At 41.2% G+C, this 6,000-nt stretch overlaps 1 protein-coding gene across 7 annotated transcripts in view; it reads right to left on the bottom strand.

Annotated features, from left to right (window-relative positions):
• The window catches only part of myt1la (myelin transcription factor 1-like, a), a 78,117-nt gene extending 73,530 nt beyond the window's left edge, over positions 1-4,587 (bottom strand). For 6 of the 7 annotated variants that reach the window (XM_049590559.1, XM_049590562.1, XM_049590560.1 and 3 more), the window contains exons 1-2: positions 4,312-4,587; positions 4,000-4,153 (exon numbers count right to left, since the gene is read on the bottom strand). The gene's annotated coding sequence lies outside the window, so the exon portion shown is untranslated. The remainder of the gene's footprint in view (positions 1-3,999; positions 4,154-4,311) is intronic. The other variant, XM_049590558.1, reaches the window with a different exon arrangement.
• Between the last annotated feature and the right edge of the window lie 1,413 nt (positions 4,588-6,000).

Here is a 6,000-nt window from a genome sequence, read left to right on the forward strand (position 1 = left end):
ATGACCAGTGGACTGTAAGCTGAAGCTGTGTTTAATATCCTCTGTCACACACAGGTGGTGTGAGGCTGCAGAGAGGAGGGAAGGTTTATTTTGTTCTGCAGTTATGAATGATCACCAGCTCCGGTCTGTCTCTGACTCTCTGTCTCTGCAGAGAGCAGACAGGAAATAAGGGAGGTTTTTTTTTCTTTCATTACTTTTCGGCTGAGTTCACCTGATCTCAGTGTTTACACAGCAAAACAGTCATCTCTTCTGCTGGAGCCACAAGTCAGCTGTAACTGAACCAGATTAGTGTTTTGTCCCGTTTTCACCTGTCCTCCATATCACTAGAGAAGACAGTCATTTGCTCCAATCAACAAACAGCAGATCAAAGGTCACTTAGTCAATATTCATGTGACCCCAGAATGATGAAGATGACGATGACTGCTGATAAAAAAGTGTTTCCTGGACACAAAAAGTCTAACTGACTGAAGTACTAAATAACCAAATAACGGACTAATTAGCTCACTGACCAACTAGAAAGAAAACTACAATCCAATCACCAAAACAAATGTTGGTATCTTACGTTTCTGCAAACCACAGATATGTTACATTTGTACGTTCACATGTAGCCGATATGTTGAAACTCTTTACATTTCAAATTTCAGTTTCATGACGTGACACTGTTACGTTCTTAGGTTAAGGTACAAAAACCACTTGGCCACAATTCAGAAAACATGTCTTGGCTGGAAATACCCAATTTGGTCTCTACTAACTCTCATTAAAAATCTCCGCTTTTGTTGGTCTCAAACAGTCTGCTGCTGTCTGCTACTTGGCAGTCGAGTCACCCGAGGATTCTCAAGCCTTCCACCATCCCCTCTTCCTCCTGATATGTGAAACTCAGCTCACATACTTGCAATCCAAACTATGCCACTTTAGAAATGTTGATATGACACGTACGAAATGCACAAATGCAACGTATCTCTGGTTTTCAGAAATGTACAATGTAAACATCTTATTCTGGCATCTGGGTTGATAACTAACAAGCCAACTGACAAAATGTCTTTGCTTAAACTGCATTCACAGTTGTCTTTGTGTTAAAACAATATTAACTGATATCTTTGGCCACCTGGGGGCAGTGAAACAAACTGAGAAGACAGAACGACACAGTATTGATTGTAATTAATGTGGCTTTAGCGGAAAAGTTCAACTCTTTACTTTTTGTTTTGTTTGATAAAGTAATGCAGAAAGTCACTGTTGTAAAATGTATATATATTATTTCGGTGTTGTGGTACTTATTCACCCTGATCTGCTACTCTTCGGATTGTACCTCATTTGAACAAAAATATTTCCCAAATGAATAAATAGAATGTAAATGTACTTTGTCGTACCTGCTCCATGGTATGGAAACATAATCTCATCCCCAATCAACATATTCTGGCGCTTGGCCAGAAGCCCCAGCATCTTTTTAATGCCCTTTGTGTTGTGTTGTTGTAGGGTAAGTTAAGGCAAGAAAGCTACTTAGTAAGGAAAAGCAAACGGGGGCATTTTTTTAGCCTTTAATTGGCAGGACAGACAAGTGTGAAGTGGGGAGAGAGAGGGGGAGTGACATGCGGGAATTGTCCACAGGCTGGAGTCGAACCCGGGCCCCTGCGGCAACAGCCTTGTACATGGGGCGCCTGCTTTATCCACTAAGCCACCGATGCCCCAACTTTCTCGATATTTATACCGCATCACATTGCTCTGAACATGTCATAATGATGTGGAGAGGTTTACATTGAGTTTGAAAGCCCGGTGCATCTTATATAGACACTAAAGGGTGCATTGTGCTTCTGTATTTGACTCCTAGGGCCACTGATTAAGCAGCGTTTTTTGATGCCATGACAGTGAGACCGGGCTGTACATGGCTACTCTTTGCAGTGAAAATTTCATATTAGAAATAATTCAGAAAGCTACATGTAGGATTTGCCTAAAACAATGTATAGACTCATACAGAAGTAATCTCTCTTAATCATCACATATGACCTACTAGAGTGTGTGGCGGTTTATTTCTCTGCAGAGCCCCCTGCCTGTATTTTCTTATGTTCTTCTTATTTTGCCATGTTGAGGACATTCTTGTGCACAGCCTGCATGTCTACATTAAAAGTCAGGACTTAAATGTAGCTGCATAAGCAGCATGCATCCAACAGGAAGCTACAAAAATCACGGACACCGCGCCAAAAGAATGCAAATACAGCAAGGCGAAACATCAAGCTGAGTATCACTTTCGCTGTCGATAATATTAACAAATGAAAATTCCATAGTATACCTTTAACTCTGGAAATCATGTCTCACCTGTTTTCAGAAAAAAGTGCAACTAAACAATAAAACAGTCACAATGTAGTGTGTGAATTAAAGCATATTTTCATACAAAGGGCATCACTGCAAGCTCTCACCCGATAGCAAGCCATCCCTTTATTTTTCTCCATTACTCCCTATATAGAGACGCACGTCAGACAGTTGAAAAAAATAACCTCACAGCAAAGTTTCAATCGTCTGACTCTCTGATTCTGGATAAACAGGCAACAGCTTTTGGGGATCAAGTCCTCACAAAGTGAAGTCACCAGTCGTTAGTATTGAACCTGGAACCTCCAGAACCCCAAATCTGCTCCTATGGACAACATGTAACAGCGCTGAGACAAAAACAGTGAGTTTACCACTGCAGATATCAAACTTTTTAAATTAAGCAACTAAAGTTTGATGCTCTGATCCCAAAATAAATAGCAGGGATATTTTACATGAATACCTTAAGGTCACTGTTCACCTACTATAAAGAATATATTATAATCCATAGGACCCTGTAGTGAAAGTCACTCCGGGACACATAGCATAACTTTACTGTGCTACTGATGATGACAGCTGGATGTATTCAAAGTAAATTGTTTTATACAATGCTGCATTTATTTTTGCATTTGTCTATTATGTGTTTAATGTATTTTATTATATTTTATGCATTTTACTTTCCATTCATTGGAGGCAATAAACTTTAAAAGTCATATTTCTCTGATGTGAAGCAGAGTTACCTCACTATTGTTCATTCACTTCTGTTACTTCCCTTCATTTTACCACACAATGGTCTCGGATTCCAGTAAATTAAATAAATCCTTTAAGAATATTATTATTATTAAACTAATGTGGATGCTACATGTACATTAGAAATTTTCTAGTGCAAACAGAGGAGATACATTTAATAAAAAGGTGCCATAAGGTCACTGCAGCCTCACTAATTAGTAACACAGACACACTGTGGAAGCATTATGGCAATATTATAGGAACACTGACACCCTGTAGGAATATAACATATTATACACAGTGGTCCCAGCCTGGATTATCATATCCTATTAAGGTCCTATAGCCTACACTCTCTATACAGAACAATACCGGCTTCACAGCACCCTATAGGAACATTACGGACATATTACAAAGATATTATAAGGTATTATGGAGCACTGGGCGCCTCAGAGTAATAACACAGAAATTATACATGGCTTTGATAATGAAACATGAGCATAAACATAATCAAAAGGTGCCATAAGGTCACAACAGACTGAGCAACACAGCTCACTGTAGGAATGTCGTGTGGGTATTATTAAACTAAAGACAAGACTCGCAACAAAGAACTTCAGCACCATGCATCATGACACAATGGGGTATAAATATTAGGAATATAATAAGTCGCCAGCCTTGAGACAGCAGAGCTGCCACACTGTGTAGTATTAGGCTATAGGAGTATCATAAAGCAGACAATGTCCCTGTAACGGCGCGTACAGACACACGGTCAGAGCTCAGGAATATTGTAAAAGACTGTCAACAAAACTGAGCCAACAGAAGCATGACTGACACGCTGTATGAATATTACAGGGATATGGTAGAGGTGACCGGCGCTGTCAAGGCGCATTAAAAGGCGCATATACAGAGCATCAGAGGCACAGGAGTATTTATTATGGGCATTATTATAGGAAGAAAGAAAAGGGAAAAACATACTGGTATGGCGAAGATGGAGACTCCTCTATCTCTGTCTCTTCTTCCTCCCTCTCCTCTTCCTCTCTGGTCGGAAAGTCTGCAGCCTCCTTCACTCTCTCTCTCTCTAACACACACACTCTCTCTTTTGTCGCCGTGATTTCTGGCCGTGCCTTCACTGGGAGGAGGGGGAGGAGGAGGAGGAGGAGGAGGAGGGGGAAGACCCAGACAGACAGACAGGAGGGAGAAGAGGATGATGATGGTGTCGGTGATGAAGATGGTGGAGGAAGAATCAGACACTGCAGCAGTAGGAGAGGATGAAGACGGCGGGTTTACCTCTCTTTCCTTCCTCCTCTTCCCTTTTCCTCCTCTTTCTTTATTTCTCACGGACGCGCACGCAAGAGCCGGCGACGCGCCGATGATGAAGAGCCAGCGGCGGGCGCGCGCATGCAGGCTCTCCAAGGATAGCAATGCATTGCCTGCCTCTCTCCACCACTCATCTCTCTCCCCCTCTCTCTTTCTGAATTAATTCCAAGCGTGTAGACTGTGTGTGTGTGTGTGTGTGTGTGTGTGTGTGTGTGTGTGTGTGTGTGTGTGCGGCCCTGCAGTCAGTCTCTGGGTGTTGTTTTGATTTTCCACCCCGCAGACCAGATCTTCCTCTTTCTCTCTCTCCCTTGCTCTCTCACACACACACACACACACACACACATACACACATATGAACATACACACACGCGCGAACACACACAAAAGTCTCTATAGGCGTTGAAATGCATCAGTGTGTAATTTCCTTTGTTCAGCTCTGTGTAACAAAGCAGTCAGACCCTAATTTAAATTGTAACTTTATTATTATTATTACACATTATTTCTTTTTCAGAAGCTTAATAGATTATTGATATGCCATTAATTAAAATAACTTCCCTCCACAACGCCTGCTTTGTCCTTTTTTGCTCTCTCCTTCATGAAGAAGACCCCCTCCAATGGACTGTTTGATCACTGGGAAAGTGCTGCACAGTGTCTGCACCAAGGTCCGTTGATCAAATCCTAGATTAAGTGATACCTTTTGGGGTTTTTCCTTGGCATCCTGTGCCAACGATTTTAAAATCACTCTCTACAGTATCAACTGTAAGGTGGTCACATTGCGTTTAGACTTTAGGCTCTGTATAACAGAGCAGCATGCAGCACAGCCTGCATACACTCAGAGTGGAAGGATCTCTCCCAATGCTCAGCAGAGACTGAACTCCTAAAAAATCTGCTAGCATTTCAGAGAGTATACCTGCAAAACAAATTTTTTAATGGTCAAATGATGAAACCCCTTCGGCAGGAATTAGGCTATGACTCTCGTCTGTAAGAATCAAAGGAGGAAGTCAGGTGACATTGAGATGCAAGGTCAGAGTAGATGGATTGTTCAATGAAATGTCAGACCTAAGAGGAAGATGACTGCTTTCTGTTTCCGATTTCATACTGACAGTTGATGTTGGCAGCCACAGTCATTCCCTGACCTCAATGGTGAGGTAATTTTGACTCAAACCTTGATCTCTCCCTGAACCTACTCAAGTTCTTAACTATTTGTTCCAAATTAAAATTGGCAAAAACAGTTAAAATACTTACACACAGCTAAGTATTGAGAGAGATCAACAAAATTAAACAAAGTTGTGCATGGCAGCTACAGTATGGTTAAGATTAAGGATCTAAAACCCTTGTAAAGATAAGAGAAATATGATGGTTACCATACCAAAGTCTAGTTTCCTGCATTAAATTTGGATAAGTTACACGCTCTTCTACCTTTTGTCCTTACAAATGTATGTTCAAAAGTAGCTGCCATCTTAAGACTGGTGTTACTTTTACAATTTTTGCCGTTTTTGTCTTGCAGTGTTGATCACCCTAGCACTCTGAAACCTGTGGAAAGGTGTAGGCAAGAGAAGGTGACAGATTTAGTCAGTGTCGGACTCAATGCAAGGCTAGGACTATTTACTGGAAGCAGTACATAGTGTACTAGTACCGTACAGAAGTATCAGTTTGTGC

This window comes from Epinephelus fuscoguttatus, linkage group LG11 (genome assembly GCF_011397635.1).
Source record: "Epinephelus fuscoguttatus linkage group LG11, E.fuscoguttatus.final_Chr_v1".
NCBI lineage: Eukaryota > Metazoa > Chordata > Actinopteri > Perciformes > Serranidae > Epinephelus > Epinephelus fuscoguttatus.